This window comes from Schistocerca piceifrons, chromosome 1 (assembly GCF_021461385.2).
Source record: "Schistocerca piceifrons isolate TAMUIC-IGC-003096 chromosome 1, iqSchPice1.1, whole genome shotgun sequence".
Taxonomy (NCBI): Eukaryota; Metazoa; Arthropoda; class Insecta; order Orthoptera; family Acrididae; genus Schistocerca; species Schistocerca piceifrons.
In genome coordinates this window covers 587,854,873-587,873,663 of record NC_060138.1, presented here as the reverse complement: position 1 = coordinate 587,873,663, position 18,791 = coordinate 587,854,873, and positions in this window count along the sequence as shown.

Sequence of the window (18,791 nt, the reverse complement as noted above, 5' to 3'; positions counted from 1 at the left end):
TAGCCTTGTTACTTGGTAGAGGAAATCAGGCGTATGAACGGTCGACATCGATAGGCCGTTTACACCTTTCCAGACTCCTTCCGTTCCACCGAGGCTCTCTTCACTGATGACGATAGCGGCTGCCCCGTCCACCAACTATACAGAGCAGTGCTGTCACCGCCAATTCCTAGTCCGTGCTATGGTGGCGCGCCATGCCACGCCCAGTACCGAAACCAAACTCTTGCCCGCCGCTGCCCATGGCTGCCCAATAGCGGGTCAAGTTGTTCTCGAAACAGTTTTGGTGAACAGACTGCCCTCTGTTGTTGCATTTGGCCACACTCCACCTCGGTGTTAGCGCTCTAACCAAATATGAGCGCCCTCAGCGACACAGGAACACAAGAGATGCTCTGAATCTGCCTGCTACTTGGGGCGAGAATTCGACTGTGCCGTCAATAGGTGATTAATGGACAGGGGTCAAGAAACGCTTTATTTCCATGTTAGGTCTCAGTTTCTACAACTATTCAACTCATTAATCATCGAAAACACACCGGAAAAAAATGTATCAGCACAGCACTGATGGACAGCAGAATAATTTCAGTGTACATTTTTAACTTTTTTAAAAATTCTTCTAGGCGATCTCAGAGCAGAGTAACTAGCGCTAGCTGATGTGCTGAATGGTGTCGACTATGCACGGACCTCGGAGCGAAGCAGGCGGAAAAGTAAGCATTGCTGTGCTGGACAACAAGATACTGTGAGGTAATGCTACGTACCTTCACTACCCAAGCAACACTGCAACATTAAATGAAGGCAGAGAGAACTGATCTCAGCTGCCACATAGGCAAGTAGCACTGTCGGTTCCGGTAAATGAGGGCAAGTGCGCCCAGACAATCAGAGCCAGCAGGTCATAACTGCGGGCTCGGTCCTTCAATAGCGAAGCCTTAAGAGCTCAAGAACATGTTCTGTCATGTTGCCATTGCATTCTTATCACTAGAACCACAGTGAATGATAATCTATCGAGTTTCAGTGAAACCACAACAAGCTGATCGATCGTGGCCAACTGCCACCTGCTTGCTGCCTTTAACACAGAGATGCAGCCAACCTGATGCCTATCATAGCCGTGATGTGCCGTTGCTGCCTAGTGGGTCATCGTGAATGGGAGAACTGGTGTGCGGCAGCCCTCCTACAGTATGAATGCGAAGGCAGATGATCTACAAGCTGCCATCTCCGCGTCAACCAGGTGTGATGCATCCGCGCAGCATTCTGCGGACTCGTGAGCACCGGCTGCTGTCTTTGTCGATCCATGGTGGGTGACGAGGACGTAGTCTTCACGACAACCGAGATCCTGCACCAAAACCGCCAGTCTCCACCCGAGCGCACGACGATCTGTCTTCGAGAGCCCTGAGGTGGAAGCCGTACTGGGTCACCGCAGCGCAACTGACCAGGCAGCACCTTCCTCAAACCGCCACCGTCGCCAGCACAGCACGCTGCAGTGGCACTGACCTGTCCCGGCGATTTCACGAGTCGCTGACAAGGTATGAACACTCCTTCATGGCACTTGAACTTACGCACTGCTACCTAATGCACCTCTGAAGACACTTTCAACTCTGTACACTTTGCACGATAAATAAATGTTATTACAAATGTCGCTGTGTCACTGACTCCTCCAGTTGTAAGCTGGACCCTCACTCACACTCGACCACCTGTTCGCAGTACGACCATAGCACTCGTGTCGCAACACTATATATGTTCAGAATGCCTTGCGTTAATTGATCATGCCTACAAACGTTGTGGATGATATGGACACAGCAGATTCTCATGTAGCACTCTCCAGACAGCCTTGTGGTCAACATTACATGTCGCAGATAATTGTCTTACTCTGATACTGGGGTTGCCGTCAACTGCACAAAGAAGTTCCTCTTCCACCTGTTGTGTCCTCGTTTTTCTAGGCCCCAATCTGTCGCGAGTAGTAGGTGTAAGGTAGGAGAGATTTAATGGCAGAGGTGGGTATGTGAAGGCGGAACGTGAGCGGTATCTAGTGAGATAATTGCCCACGAAAATCAGATTTCCAGCTTAGAGTCACACATGTACACACAGCTTTAATCTGCCACGAAAATTCTCGTTGATATCAGTTGATAGTAGTCTCTTTCCTGACCAAATGCCATATCTTCAGAGGATCAGCTTAGCATATTAATATATAGATTTGACAGTGTTAGTAGTAGGGGTAGCCGGATGCCCTTCCTGTTACCTGCCGTTCTCCCTCCACGCCCCCCACCCCACCCCCACCACCACCAACCCCACGCCCCGCCACATAGATGGAAATTGTGTAACGCATAGGAATGGGAAAAATCGGTCCGTTAAATAGGTACCGGCATTTCACTTCTGAATCATCGGTAAAATAAATGTCGTGTGACTAGGGCCTCCCGTCGGGTAGACCGTTCGCCGGGTCCAAGTCTTTCGATTTGACGCCACTTCGGCGACTTGCGCGTCAATGAGGATGAAATGATGATGATTAGGACAACATAGCACCCAGCCCTTGAGCGGAGAAAATCTCCGACCCAGCCGGGAATCGAACCCATCCAGGGTTAAGATTGACATTCTGTCTCGCTGACCACTCAGCTACCGGGGGCGGACTGAATTATCGGTACTTTTCGGTATTTGTTTGGTCTCGGTTACAACAGATTTTTTTATTTTTTAAATAATAACTGGATAAACAAAACCGGCATATCAATTTTACATAGCAGTAGTGATAAAATTTTTGGTTTTAAAATAACACTTGTTTTCTGTGATGTTGTCAGTCATACGACCACACTGCCGCCTGAGAGATCGATCCGCCGGATGCGATCCTCTCGATAAACGGAACAGAAGAACGTCTGTGTTAGCCAAAGAGAACACAGCCAGTCGCAGTACTTACGCTCGCCGCGAGGCGCCCCTAGGCCACTTCATGTGCAGCAGGAGAGTAGTGCAGTTGTGCCAGTCTACAGTTCGTAGCCGCGCTCAGTGGTCAGCCAGCGCCGATGTTAGTCATCGTCTGCAGCTCAGTAGTTGCTGCCATCAAGTCTTTGCAGCTCCGTTCCAAGTTATTCTTCAAATTCACCGGATTCGACATTCAAGATTACGAGAGATTTATTCGTCGCTGCAAGATCTGTGACTTGTAAATTATGTCATTCTAGAGGCGCGTAGTCTAGTCGCGTCTTCTATAATTGTCAACCAACTGATCATGGACTACAGCAAAGTTAAGTAATAAATACTTTCTTATTTTGTACTCCTGCTAATTAATTGTGTTTTCGTGTCGTAGCTACCAAGCAGCCTTGGCATAGTAGAACCCATGTTTCTACTTCCTTGGCTACCTCATATTTGCCACCTCATATTAATAGATTCGATTATGGTGGAGGATCGAGAGCCAACATTTTCAAAAACGAGCAATATTTATTCGTAAAATTTCCATTACTTCGAAATATTGGCAAAAGTGATCAGTGATATTGTAATAACAATGCCGGTAGTTAGGAACTAGCAACAAAGGCATGACATAAGAATCGGTATAACATTGCAGAGACAATACCGAACCTGTTGTCATACTAAGTGGCCTATTAGACAGTAGGTGTGTACTTGCAGTGTGCAAGACTTGGCCTTATCTTGTCTGTACGTTAGTCTCTCGCTGTCGGCCTCAGACATCGATTATACTGCAGTATGGCACCATATCTACCGTGGAAGTATTTTACGAAGTGCAATAGTAATGAAGTACAATGCTCTATTTGCTTTAAAAAATTAAAAACGAGTGGAGGCACAGCAAACTTGTAACGTCATATAAGGTGCAAACATTTACATTGTTTATTGAAAGACAAGGTAAATTTGATTGACACAACTGTAGTTGTATTGACACGCTGTAAATTTGCGATAACAACTGAACCCTTAATTTTGTGGTTGCTTCAGGCCGAAAAATTGATAGATCCCAAAGTGACGATGCAGGGAAGTCTACAACTTGGGGTCTTTCGCACTTGCCGTCAGCTTCATCTTCGCCGTCTTCTCTAGAGACAATGAGACCGATTTCTGCCATAGTCTCAACCCCAAATAAATCGAGATTTCCTACTGCTTCACTTTAGAATGTTTCAGTCTTTTTTCCGGAGTCTACGTTTACTTGGAAATAGTAGAAATACAAAACTGAAGATCGGTTACTTCAGAAACCGGTTATTTTAAGCAGTTGTAACAATCGGGTTACACTGGAGACAAAAACTGGTATATCAGAAAACCGGTTGTTTCAGCGATAACCAACACCCCAATCCATCTGCTTGCGTCTAACGTTATCCTTGTGAAAGTGTGAGAACGTTTTGAAATGTTTGCGAATCGTGTAATTGAGGAGCCGGCCGTTCTGGACGAGCGGTTCTAGGCGCTTCAGTCCGGAACCGCGATGCTGCTACGGCCGCAGGTTCGAATCCTGCCTCGGGCATGGATGTGTGTGATGTCCTTAGGTTAGTTAGGTTTAAGTAGTTCTGGGTATATGGGACTGATGACCTCAGATGTTAAGTCCCATAGTGCTCAGAGCCATTTGAACCCATTTTGTAACTGAGGCGAGTCATGACTACTAGCCCAGTATTCATTTAGTCGGATGTGGGCAACCGCCTAAAAAAAGAACATCCATCTGGCGGGCATGCCGGCTCTCGTCGTTGATACCCTGAGCGGACTCGATCACTCGATCAAGGGCCCGTGCGCGTCCCCGCATCCCGGAAGCGGCGTTCTAAAGTGCGCGGCTATCCAAGCCGGTGGACATCCAGTCGCAGTGTGCTTTCTGTAAGTTTTCACGGTAAATAAAGCTCCGCCTCAGTGTCAGCGGTATAACTGCTCCTGAACGCGTGTTTTCGCTCAGCAGATTACGTGGCTTCCACGAATCTGTCGTGGTGCAGGTTATTACGATCGCATTACCGTTGTGGGATATTTCTCAGTCCATGCATCCTGTTCAGTAACAAGGCATTGTACACAGTATAATGGTTCTGTGAGATGCCGGACGTTCTTGCAGGCCCCTGAGTGGTTTTCGTAAAATTCTCACATAGAATGTATGATAGTTAAACATTTTTAAATATATTATTGCAGCTCATGTAGCATTAACACTGCGAAATATTGCAATAAGAAAATTCATTTGCGCATGAAGTAAGGAACGTACTGATTCGGTTTGATGACTGTTCTTGAAAATAAAAAATACCGTCGGTTCTACGTTTACTCAGTGAGAATCGAACAGAGCATTTATGTAGGACAGTTTACTATTACAGTTTCAAAATTGTTGAAACATAGATATAACCGATGTATTTACCGAAAAATCTTCCAACACAACGGTAAATATTCAGTATGCAACCATTTTGGCTGAAAAACGTGTACGTTTTAGGGACTAAAACGTTATGAGACTTGTTGTTTTTCAAGCATTTGGTTACGAAAACTATGTAAGTTGTACACTTGATTTCAATCTTGAATTGAATGTGAATCATTACAGAATGTTACCGCCTCTTGTTCACCCTGCACAACATCAGTGGATGGGACAGAGAGTGGTAAATGTACACCATGTATTCTCTATTACATCTTCTAACGTATCTTGCGGTCTACAAGAACAGAAGTAAATTATACAACATGGTAGTGCGTTGAAAATAAAACTAGAAGCAGGAGGACAATAACTCAGTGATTGTGGGCTATAAAGTCTTGGAAGATGACAACAAATGGCGAAAAACGTCGTAGCACCCACACTGTAAAAGAAGACAAATGAGTGTGGCGTGCTGCACGAAGTTTCGCATGAATGAAGATATACTGCACGTCATGTCAGAAAGTGGCCTAATTTTTAGCTGCCCTACCGCACCCACAGCCGCCAATCACCGGGCAGCCAGCAGAGTACGTCTGCCTCCGGTCGCACTAGAATGAGCAGCGCAGCACCGCGACTTCGCCTCAAAACCGTGAATTCGCCATCCCTCAGCAGCGATACTCTTCATTCATTGTGGTTCTCACCAACCTTTTGATAAAGTCTGGCTACTTAGAAGGCGCTTCCTTTCTTCGTGCATCTCTCTCTCTCTGCGTCTACTGAATCCAATTACAAATATCGTGAGTCAGTGTGACAATCAGACATGCATTTGTCTTATTATAAACAAAGAAATTTGAAAAGAAGTCCGCACTGATGCACTGAGGGAATTCAATGAATAATAATAATAATGAGCGTATGGCATTGGTGGCCGGGAGACCCCTCGCGCGGGGGGGGGGGGGGGGGGGGGAGGGGGGGCGGTTCGGCCGCCGCTCCACAAGTTCTTTAACGCCACTACGGCGACTTGCGAGTGAATGAGGATGAAATGATGATGGAAGACACACAACACCCAGTCATCTCGAAACAGAGAAAATCCCTGACCCCGCTGAGAATCGAACGCGGGACCCCTTGCGCGGGAAGAGAGAACGCTACCGCAAGATCACGAGCCGCGGACAGGGAATTCAATATTTAGCGATCAACAGTGTTAAGAGTATGCCGAGAATACCAAATTTCGGGCATTATCTCTCACAATAGATAATGTAGCGGCTGGCGGCCTTCACGTAACGACATACAACAGCGGCGTTTGCGGAGTTAGTGCTGACAGACAAGAAACACTGCGTGAAATAACCGCAAAAGTCAATATAGGACGCATGACAAGCGTGGCGAAATATGGTGCTTGTGGGCTATGCCAGCAGACAACCGACACGAGTGCCTCTGCTAACAGCACGAAATCGCCTGCAACGCCTCTCCTGGCCTCGTGACCATCACGGTTGGACTCTAGACGACTGGAAAACCCTGGCCTCGTCAGATGAGTCCCCATTTCAGTTGGTAAGAGATGATGGTAGGTTCCGAGTGTGGCGCAGACCTCACGAAGCCATGGACCCTAGTTGTCAACAAGGCATTGTGCAAGCTGGTGGTGATTCTATAATGGTGTGGGCTATGTTTACATGGAGTGCAATCGATTATTTATGGGAAATGATTATGTTCGGCTACTTGGAGCCCTTTTGTAGCCATTCATGTTCCCAAACAAGGATGGAATTTTTATAGATGACAATGCGCCATGTCACTGGGCCAAAGTTCTTCGTGATTGGTTTGAAGAACATGTTCGACCATTCGAACGAATGACACGGCCACACAGATCGCCCGACATGAATCCCATCCCACTTACGGAACATAATCGAGAGGTCAGTTGGTGCACAAACTCCTACACTGGCAATACTTCCGTAGTTACGGACGACCACAGAGGCAGCACGGCTCACTATTTGTGCAGGGACTTCCAACGATTTATTGACTCCTTGCCACGTCGAGTTACTACACTGGGCCGGGAAAAAGAAGAGTCCGACACAAGTAGGTATCCCAAGACTTTTTTCATGTAGTGTACAATGCCGCAAATCAACTAGACATTTCCCGATTACATGTACGTGAAGCAGACTGGCTTATTTCTTAAACACATACATTAAAAGGAAATCAATACTTTATCTAGTCTTAGAACGTGCTCATTGTACCTGAGATCCACCTACTTATCAATGAGTGTATCGTTATTACTCTTTCTTCGTTGCCCATAACTCCTCTATTGCTTTTACGGCAAAATAACTTGAAGTGTAACTGTCGAATGCTAGTATTCGCCTTTTGCGATGGGTCTCCAAATGTTCGTTTCTTGTCCACAGATCGAAGCCACGGTTTCCTGTTCGAACAAAGATCGACTTCTCGAAATATACACCTGTGTGAAGTGCAGCTGAAAAAAGAATTTCAACCTCCAATAAACTGCTTCGTTCATATCCGCTCTCAGTGGGCTACAATGTCGTCGTTCAACGTTATCTCTTAGGAGCAGACATTCGAGATCTTATCCAGAGTCCAGAGTGCCTCATACGCGAACAGGTGCACCCATTGCACAAACATTCCCAGGGACAATGAGCTCACCCTTTATCTCATACGATTTAAATGTTGGCGGATTGTCCCCAGAAAAAGAGGACATCCATTCTCAATCCTCATCTTTTCAGAAAGTGCAGACCTTTTCTTGTTGCTACATGGCTATTTAATTCAGACAACTATATTTATTAATAAATAAAAGTACGTCAAAACTTATATACATTTTCCCAAATTTCCTCGATTTCATTATTCTGAAAAAGTCACTCTCGAAATGCGGAACTCTTCTAACTATCATCGACAATCTGTAGTACATCTACTTAAAGCTTACATAGTGTCCTCTAATCGCATGGGAAGCTGCTTTCCAGCTATTAGATCATGTCTGGACTGTAATTTCGACCGTTTTGTTTTACGTTCTCGGACAAATCTTTTGGCCGGACAGCTTGGGAATATATGTTGTCTACAAGACGACATAAAATTTCTAAATTTTAATCCAAAACCATCAGACAAATTAAACGCATGTGCCATCACAAACGATTAGACGAAATTGATAATGATTTTAAAGGAAGCAACATGAGAAACTTTTATAGGACATTTAGGGAAGAGCTAGCAACCTTCAAGCCACCCACTCTTTGTTTTCGGCGCCCTGATGGAACACATGAGACGAACACAAAGGCCAACTGTGAAATCCCGAAACAGCATTTTCAGAAGTTAGACAACTGCCAACCACCAGCAAACAAACTTTATTTCCATGTTGCAATCCCAAACCAGGATTCAACTCCTCCCACATCTGAAAAACAACGAAGTACTGGGAAAGACGGTGTAATTACCGAAATTCTCAAGATTGAACTCTTGATTGACAGTATTGGTTAAAAACATTCTTGGTTGCAATTTTAGGTTTTTATTTTTCAACGACGCGTTTTGCCTTATTTAGGCATCCGAAACGCGTCGTTGAAAAATAAAAAACTAAAATTGCAACGAAGACTGTTTTTAACCAATGCCACATTTAACCAATTGCTGAATGCCACATATGGATTGGAAGAATTTCTTAGACTAAAAACTATCATTGCAAATACATGGGAAAGTGGAGTCATACCAGCAGATTGGAAAACTGCTTTGATTCACCCTCTACACAAAAAGGGCGAAAAGACCAATCCCAACGACTATCGAGGCATTTCACTCCTACCAGTCACTTACAAAGTGCTCTCACGTGCTCTTCTCATCAGGTTAGAACAGCAGACAGAACGTGTGATTATTGAATATCAGGCAGGTTTCCGCCCACATCGATCCTGCACAGAACAGATCTGGAATCTGAAGATGATACTGCAACACCGTCAGTCGAACCGCACAGTAGTCAGCTTCGTAGATTTCAAGAAAGCGTACGACTCGATTCATCACACCAATCTGTTCAATACACTTCGTGAATATGGTGTAGATAACAAAACTACTTCATTAATTGAGCAACAGAGAAAACCACAAAAGTAAAATTCAGGGAAGAAGTTTCTGAACCTTTTCAAATTAGAACAGGAGTGAGACAGTGTAATTGGTTGTCCCCACTCCTCTTCAGCCTGGTACTAGACAAGATTATCAAGACGTGGAAAAAGAAATACCTGGAATAAATATGGGAACAAAGGACAAACGAATCAACATAAAATACCTTGATTTTGCTGATGACCTAGCAATAATTATGCTCTGTAGTGAGGCGTGGACGTTAAAAAACATGTGGTCTACTAGTGATTTCCCATTCTTCAACCACTTTCCATAATTGGCCACAACAGTAGCATGCGAACTGCCGACCACCTTCGCAGTTTCCGTGGTGCAGCTTGCACCGTCGTTACAGTGATTCCTCATCCGTCTTTGATATGCTTATACACTTTCCTTATCGAGTCAGCTGCCCGTTACGCCACCAGGCGGCATACAATCCAGCGGTGGTCATTGGTGTGCCTCCATCAACGACTAAGTATAATGCTGTCTATTTTTCACGTGACTGTATATTTATGTTACTACATGGCGGATTCCAATACCACTGGTCATGCAGCTCAATTAAATTTGATTTACGTCTCCAATTTTCCGGTTTCAAATTAGTAGAAATGGTTATTGTCATTTATCATTACACGGCGGAAGCGCTGCAACAAATGTGTATGAAAAGGTGCACACAGAATGGTGGTTTGGTCTTCAATTCCTGTTTAAGTTAGGAACATTGGGTGAAAAGTATTTGGTTTATCCCGGGAATGAGGCAATTTGTATAGCCGTGCGTACATCATGAACCGGACTAGCGCCCAGGCAAATTGTGCGAATGGATTAATTCCTTTTTCAAAAGATTTTAACTGGGCTGATATTAATGTGCAGCCAGCAGCACCGATTGTATGCGCACCATTCGGATTTTACGTGCAAAAACAGTCGTCCCTAAAAAACTCCGGACGGAGCGAGACTGCTGGTTCAAATTTGGTCCACCTGTATATTGGACCTTACTCCAAGATAAGTTTTAACCGCTTGAAAAAGATTCTTGGTTCTTTTTATTTTACGTGCAAAAAACACGTCTTTCTTTAAGGTTTTGTAGCGTCACACTTCTGTGCTTTAAACTCACACGAATGGGTTAAAACTTGACTGGTTGGTAGATAAATGGATTTCCTAATCCAATCTTTATCCGTTGTTGAGTTACGATGGTTGAAAGTCGATCTAAACGTCGCAAGTAAAATTCATTCTTACGTGAAATGAATGCACGGAAAAGATTTAAAGTGAATCAAATAAATAAAACAATGCATTCTTGCGATAAAATTGAAAACTCCGTTTCAAAACTGTAGCTCCATTCGGATTTTACGTGTAAAAAACACATTTTTTTTTAGTTTCCTTGAACACGCCTCTTCTATGTTTTAAACTTGTGAGAATCGACTCAAATTTTACAAGGAGGTAGACAAGTACCTTAAATTAAGTCTTGTAGTTTTGTGAAAGCTTTGTCCGTCGCCCGAGGCAACAAAAATCTACGTCGGTTGCCAAGCTATGGCAGAAAAAAAAAATGGCTCTGAGCACTATGCGACCTAACATCTGAGGTCATCAGTCCCCTAGAACTTAGAACTACTTAAACCTAACTAACCTAAGGACATCACACACACCCATGCCCGAAGCAGGATTCGAACCTGCGACCGTAGCGGTCACGCGGTTCCAGACTGAAGCGCCTAGAACCGCACGGTCACACCGGCCGGCCGCTATGGCAGACTAAAAGTTGAGAATCAGAATAAAAAGTGGTCCTGTCATAGCACAAAAAAGGCTAATAAGTCCTGGGTGGAGTTAGGGATATAAAAGAATAGGTTTTTTTGTCATCAGTCTTCTGACTGGTTTGATGCGGCCCACCACGAATTCCTATCCTGTGCCAACCTCTTCATCTCAGAGTAGCACTTGCAACCTGCATCCTCAATTATTTGCTGGATGCATTCCAATCTCTGTCTTCCTCTACAGTTTTTGCCCTCTACAGCTCCCTCTAGTACCATGGAAGTTATTCCCTCATGTCTTAACTGATGTCCTATCATCCTGTCCCCCTTATCAGTATTTTCCACGTGTTCCTTTCCTCTTCGATTCTGCGCAGAACCTCCACTTCCTTATCTTATCAGTCCACCTAATTTTCAAAATTCGTCTGTAGCATCACATTTCAAATGCTTCGATTCTCTTCTGTTCCGGTTTTCCCACAGTCCATGTTTCACTACAATAGAATGATGTACTCCAGACGTACATTCTCAGAAATGTCTTCCTCAAATTAAGGCCGATATTTGATATCAGTAGACTTCTTTTGGCCAGGAATGCCCTTTTGCGATTGATAGTCTGCTTTTGGTGTCCTCCTTGCTCCGTCCGTCATTGGTTATTTTACTGCCTAGGTAGCAGAATTCCTTAACTTCGTCTACTTCGTGATCATCAGTCCTGATGCTAAGTTTCTCGCTGTTCTCATTTTTACAACTTCTCATTACCTTCGTCTTTCTTCGATTTACTCTCAATCATTATTGATTAGACTGTTCATTCCGCTCACTTTCAATCATGATAGCAATGTCATCAGCGAATCATATTATTGATATCCTTTCACCTTGAATTTAATTCCACTCCTGAACCTTTCTTTTATTTCCATAATTGATTCCTCGAGGTACAGATTGAACAGTAGGGGCGAAAGGTTACATCCTTGTCTTACACCATTTTTAATACGATCACTTCGTTCTTGGTCGTTCACTCTTATTATTCTCTCTTGACCGATGTACACATTGTATATGACCCGTCTCTCCCTATAGCTTACCCCTACTTTTCTCAAAATTTGGAAAATCTTACACCATTTTACATTGTCGAATGCTTTTTCCAGGTCGACAAATCCTATGAACATATCTTGATTATTCTTTAGTCTTGCTTCCATTACACTACACAACAACAACAAAAACTTTTTTCAGGCACAGAGATAAAACATGGTGGACGTAACTAATATAGACTTGCTTTAATCTGAAAATGCTGTTAGACTCTCCCCATCACCCTCCAATTTTTTGTCATTCAGGTTTTTAAACGCCTATACCTAAAAACAAAGACTAGTGTGGTCTACACTAAATTTAGACAATATATAACATACTTATTGTCATAAAACTATCTTACTCTAGTGTCCTGGGCCTAATGTACACTTTTACAAGAAAAAATGCAACATTCATTTGCTCGATGATGATGTTGATGGTGGAGGGTTGAGTCTTTTTGATGACAACTTCCTTCTGTGGGATATATATCCTTCACGCTTCTAAAAGTAACAGTACCCACTTAACATTGAAGGGTTCCATTTACCTTTATAGCGGCTTTCCATCTTCCCGTGAACCATGGACCTTGCCATTGGTGGGGAGGCTTGCGTGCCTCAGCGATACAGATGGCCGTACCGTAGGTGCAACCACAACGGAGGGGTATCTGTTGAGAGGCCAGACAAACATGTGGTTCCTGAAGAGGGGCAGCAGCCTTTTCAGTAGTTGCAGGGGCAACAGTCTGGATGATTGACTGATCTGGCCTTGTAACATTAACCAAAACGGCCTTGCTGTGCTGGTACTGCGAACGGCTGAAAGCAAGGGGAAACTACAGCCGTAATTTTTCCCGAGGGCATGCAGCTTTACTGTATGATTACATGATGATGGCGTCCTCTTGGGTAAAATATTCCGGAGGTAAAATAGTCCCCCATTCGGATCTCCGAGCGCTACTCAAGAGGACGTCGTTATCAGGAGAAAGAAAACTGGCATTCTACGGATCGGAGCGTGGAATGTCAGATACCTTAATCGGGCAGGTAGGTCAGAAAATTTAAAAAGCGAAATGGATAGGTTAAAGTTAGATATAGTGGGACTTAGTGAAGTTCGGTGGCAGGAGGAACAAGACTTTTGGTCAGGTGATTACAGGGTTATAAATACAAAATCAAATAGGGGTAATGCAGGAGTAGGTTTAATAATGAATAAAAAAATAGGAGTGCGGGTTAGCTACTACAAACAGCATAGTGAACGCATTATTGTGGCCAAGATAGACACAAAGCCCATGCCTACTACAGTAGTACAAGTTTATATGCCAACTAGCTCTGCAGATGATGAAGAAATTGATGAAATGTATGACGAGATAAAAGAAATTATTCAGGTAGTGAAGGGAGACGAAAATTTAATAGTCATGGGTGACTGGAATTCGTCAGTGGGAAAAGGGAGAGAAGGAAACGTAGTAGGCGAATATGGATTGGGGCTAAGAAATGAAAGAGGAAGCCGCCTGGTAGAATTTTGCGCAGAGCATAACTTAATCATAGCTAACTATTGGTTTAAGAATCATAAAAGTAGGTTGTATACCTGGAAGAATCCTGGAGATACTAAAAGGTATCAGATAGATTATATAATGGTAAGACAGAGATTTAGGAACCAGGTTTTAAATTGTAAGACATTTCCAGGGGCAGATGTGGATTCTGACCACAATCTATTGGTTATGAACTGCAGATTGAAACTAAAGAAACGGCAAAAAGGTGGGAATTTAAGGAGATGGGACCTGGATAAACTGAAAGAACCAGAGCTTGTAGAGAGTTTCAGGGAGAGCATAAGGGAACAATTGACAGGAATGGGGGAATGAAATACAGTAGAAGAAGAATGGGTAGCTCTGAGGGATGAAGTAGTGAAGGCAGCAGAGGATCAAGAAGGTAAAAAGACGAGGGCTAATAGATATCCTTGGGTAACAGAAGAAAAATTGAATTTAATTGATGAAAGGAGAAAATATAAAAATGCAGTAAATGAAGCAGGCAAAAAGGAATACAAACGTCTCAAAAATAAGATCGACAGGAAGTGCAAAATGGCTAAGCAGGAATGGCTAGAGGACAAATGTAAGGATGTAAAGGCTTGTCTCACTAGGGGTAAGATAGATACTGCCTACAGGAAAATTAGAGAGACCTTTGGAGAGAAGAGAACCACTTGTATGAATATCAAGAGCTCAGATGGCAACCCAGTTCTAAGCAAAGAAGGGAAGGCAGAAAGGTGGAAGGAGTATATAGAGGGTTTATACAAGGGCGATGTACTTGAGGACAATATTATGGAAATGGAAGAGGATGTAGATGAAGATGAAATGGGAGATAAGATACTGCGTGAAGAGTTTGACAGAGCACTGAAAGACCTGAGTCGAAACAAGACCCCGGGAGTAGACAACATTCCATTAGAACTACTGATGGCCTTGGGAGAGCCAGTCATGACAAAACTCTACCATCTGGTGAGCAAGATGTATGAGACAGGCGAAATATAATAATTCCAATCCCAAAGAAAGCAGGTGTTGACAGATGTGAAATTCACCGAACTATCAGTTTAATAAGTCACAGCTGCAAAATACTAACACGAATTGTTTACAGACGATTGGAAAAACTGGTAGAAGCGGACCTTGGGGAAGATCAGTTTGGATTCCGTAAAAATGTTGGAACACGTGAGGCAATACTAACCTTAAGACTTATCTTAGAAGAAAGATTAAGAAAAGGCAAACCTACGTTTCTAGCATTTGTAGACTTAGAGAAAGCTTTTGACAACGTTAACTGGAATACTCTCTTTCAAATTCTGAAGGTGGCAGGGGTAAAATACAAGGAGCGAAAGGCTATTTCCAATTTGTACAGAAACCAGATGGGAGTCATAAGAGTCGAGGAGCATGAAAGGGACGCAGTGGTTGGAAAAGGAGTGAGACAGGGTTGTAGCCTCTCCCCGATGTTATTCAATCTGTATATTGAGCAAGCAGTAAAGGAAACAAAAGAAAAATTCGGAGTAGGTATTAAAATTCATGGAGAAGAAGTAAAAACTTTTAGGTTCGCCGATGACATTGTAATTCTGTCAGAGACAGCAAAGGACTTGGAAGAGCAATTGAACGTAATGGACAGTGTCTTGAAAGGAGGATATAAGATGAACATCAACAAAAGCAAAACGAGGATAATGGAATGTAGTCAAATTAAATCGGGTGATGCTGAGGGGATTAGATTAGGAAATGAGACACTTAATGTAGTAAAGGAGTTTTGCTATTTAGGGAGTAAAATAACTGATGATGGTCGAAGTAAAGAGGATATAAAATGTAGACTGGCAATGGCAAGAAAAGCGTTTCTGAAGAAGAGAGATTTGTTAACATCGAGTATAGATTTAAGTGTCAGGAAGTCGTTTCTGAAAGTATTTGTATGGAGTGTAGCCATGTATGGAAGTGAAACATGGACGATAAATAGTTTGGACAAGAAGAGAATAGATGCTTTCGAAATGTGGTGCTGCAGAAGAATGCTGAAGATAAGGTGGGTAGATCACGTAACTAATGAGGAGGTATTGAATAGGATTGGGGAGAAGAGAAGTTTGTCGCACAACTTGACTAGAAGAAGGGATCGGTTGGTAGGACATGTTTTGAGGCATCAAGGGATCACAAATTTAGCATTGGAGGGTAGCGTGGAGGGTAAAAATCGTAGAGGGAGACCAAGAGATCAATACACTAAGCAGATTCAGAAGGATGTAGATTGCAGTAGGTACTGGGAGATGAAGAAGCTTGCACAGGATAGAGTAGCATGGACTGAAGACCACAACAACAACAACAACAACAACAACAACGGCTTTCCATTCGCAAAATTTTCTGATGGAACCTTTCTCCGTGTTCGTCACTATCGCTTCCAAATTGGTAGTGAAAAAATCTAAATGAGAATGAAGGAAGTGCATTTTTAATGACATTCTGTATCCAAGATTTTTATAGTTTTCTAAAAGAATTCCCACAAATATGTCACTGTTTTCTTCTCTTGTATTACCTAGAAAACCTTCAACGACATCCTAAAAAGAAAGCCAGGCTGCAAGTTCTAACTGACTTAATTTTTCTTCGAAGTTCTTTTCATGCATTAACTTCCTAGTTTGTGGCCCCATAAAAATCCTCTCTTTCAGTCTGGTGTCAATTCAGGGAACACTTCACGTAGATACATGAAACCATTAGCGTTTGTGTCCATTTCCTTGACAAAATCTTGCATAAGGACGAGCTTAATATGCAGTGGGGGAGGGAAAACATTTTGAGTATCCACCAAGGGTACATATTTCACATTTTCACTCCCCGGAGCCAATTTCTCTCGTGGTAGCCACTGTTAAACTGTATAATGTTTATCTGTTGCACGGTTGTCCCAGAGACAAAGGAAACAGCAATACTTTGTAAAACCGCTTTGGAGACCAGTTTGTAAGCCAATCACCTTAAGATCACCACTTATTTTCCAATTTCCTTCCTTATACTTAGTAGCTTAAAGCATCTCTGACAAATTTACGTTATTCTCTTTCATGCTCACGGAGTACCCTACAGGTACAGATGGAAACATATCATCATTACGCAACAGTACAGCCTTCAGACTTGTCTTGGGAGCGTCAATAAACAAGCGCCACTCAGCAGCATCGTATGGTATGTTTAACTGTTTCATTAATCCTACTACATCAATACAAGCACAAACGTTGTCCACCATACGATAATATGTCATCAAATCTTTACTGCATTGCCTAAAGTGAGTTATTCTTGTTTCTTCATGAAATAAGTTCCATTTCTTAAGACGTGAAGATAAAATTTCTGCCTGCTCCTTGAATAAGTATGTCACGAACTAAGTCATTCAAGTCTGCTTGTGTGATTAAATGTGGTCTTTGTTCTGGAAAGTGCTTTTCTTCACTTGATTGACATTGTGCTTCCCCAGCGTTTGTAGATCCATGATCAGAATGAGGAACGTCTTCCCACACTAGTGGAGGAGTTGGAACTGGTAGGTCTTCTCTGTGGGGAACAGGTCTAATTGCTGAGGGCAGGTTAGGGTACTTAATATTCTTCTTATTCTTTGATGAAATGCCAGTTACATTAGTCAAACAGAAGTAGCGATCACCAACATAATTTTCAGGCACTCGCCAGATCATTGGTATGCCAAATGGTAAGTGCTCTTTTTTTTTCTTTCAGCCATTGTGTTAGTTTAGAATTGCACCTAGTGCAAGTTATGTGAGGTGCCCAATCTTTATCCTGGTCTCCCAGTTGGCATTTGAAGTATAAATGATACGACGACTTCAGTAAGTTAGAAATTGGTCGTTGTTTCCTTGTCGTGAATTCATCACATATATATAACAAAATGAATCGGGATGGTTTGTACGTCCACGTTTTGGTTTCTTCATGTTGTATATTCAATGCCCACAACACACTTTTCTGTCGAATGAAAATATCCAGATCAATTCCTGAAAAACAAAAGAAAAATTCAAAGACTTGAGATAATATGGAAGGAAGAGTAAGCAAATGTATGTGACTGGTGGGTTCAAATACACAATCTAAAATACACTAATGTTACAAATTACATTTAAAAAAGTAGTATACATTAAAGTAAAGAACAAAAATGGTCACTGCAATAACTTTTATCACTCTCCGGTCAAACACAAAGCACTTAAAAATTATACAGTAAATTCAACTATCTTATATAACTTGCAGATCGTAACTTCCTATTTCCTTAAATAACGTAACTATCCGGCGAACGGTCCGGACACTTGGATGATGTCGTCCAGGATACCGAGCAGCATACATAGCACACGCGCGTTGGGCATTTTGATCACAATAGCAATACATCAACACGATATCAACCTTTTCCGCAATTGCTAAACGGTCCATTTTAACACGGGTAATGTATCACGAAGCAAATACCGTCCGCACTGGCGGAATGTTACGTGATACCACGTACTTATACGTTTGTGACTATTACAGCGCCATCTGTCACAAAGCGAAAAAGGTGGTCCAACTAAAAAATTCATATTCCTTTACATACTACATGAATATGTAATAATAAATGGGGGGTTCATATTTTTAAAAAACGCATTTGATATCCGTTTGACCTATGACAGCGCCATCTAGCGGGCCAACCATAGCGCCATCTAGTTTCCCCCGTCAAGCTAGACGAGTTTCGTTCTTTGTAGTTTTTTCGTTTGATGCTTATTTCATGAGATATTTGGCCCTATCACTATCAATGGTCCACCCTGTATAATGTCATATGGCCGAAGAGCGTACATTTAATAGTTAAAACAGTTTTTCTGGGATATAAAACTTCTGGCACGAATTAAAATCGCGAATATGTGAAGATGTTTTGATTTAAATGCCTTTGGAGCTGCCAGATGAGACGAAAAGCGAGTTCCGTTCCTTACATCCGTAACTCTGCCCAGGACATATTCCCCTTTTTGTGCTATGAAAGGAGCAGTTTCCATTCTGGTTCCCAATAATATTAGACTCTATAAAAGGTGATTGATTTTTGACGTACCGCTGCGAATTTGAGGTTGTGTGCGAGGAAAAAGCACTGTCATATATTTATCCGCCTGGATGGATAACGCCAAATGTTGCTTTCCAGATTCTTCCAAATCATTTTCAAGCGTAGTTAGGTCAAGCATTTTGCATTTCTTAGGAAGTACGGTGCTGCCTTATAGCAAGTACAAAATCGTGCTTCTGAGGCTTA